Here is a 654-nt window from a genome sequence, read left to right on the forward strand (position 1 = left end):
GACAGCTGCATTCACCCATTCCATCGAGGAGTGGTTATCCTGTCCTGGTGTGTATCTGTAGCTGTTCTGTAACTGCTGCCACAGGGACAGATGTGTGGTGATGGAAGCCAACTTTTCTATCTCTTCACCCGAGCTCATCATGCCATCCACCCCTAAGTTCCACAGCCTCAAAGGCCAAGCAGCTAGGGGTTCGCCCTGTTTGTGATGAAACTGTTTCCCCAAGTCAACTAATTCAAACTGGGTATATGGGACATAAGTAGTGAATTGGGTCACTTGTGGGTTGCCTACTGGTTGTCCGCCCAGTCCCATAGGCTGCTCGTGCTTCACTTTCTGATGAACAGTAGGTCATGCCAGGAGATGCACAGTCTCCCCCAACTCACCACTGGGTTTGTCATCGTCCCTGGTGTCAGAAGCAGGGATGACTTGCTGCTGTAGTTCAGCCTCCAGAACAAGTACCTGTGCTTCCAACAAGTCTGCTTTCTGCTGCAAATCTCGAAGCTGTGCCACTTCACAGAGTGCCTGGTCCATGTTGACTCATAGTACCATGAGCCACAGCCAGACCCCAGCCAATGAGAAAGCAGCTGCCAGGTACCTCATACTCAAGGGTAGCAACATTTCCTCTCCCTCCCAAGAAGCTAGTGGCTCCCTTACCTG

Source organism: Galeopterus variegatus, unplaced genomic scaffold (genome assembly GCF_000696425.1).
Source record: "Galeopterus variegatus unplaced genomic scaffold, G_variegatus-3.0.2 Scaffold1419, whole genome shotgun sequence".
NCBI classification, from domain to species: Eukaryota; Metazoa; Chordata; class Mammalia; order Dermoptera; family Cynocephalidae; genus Galeopterus; species Galeopterus variegatus.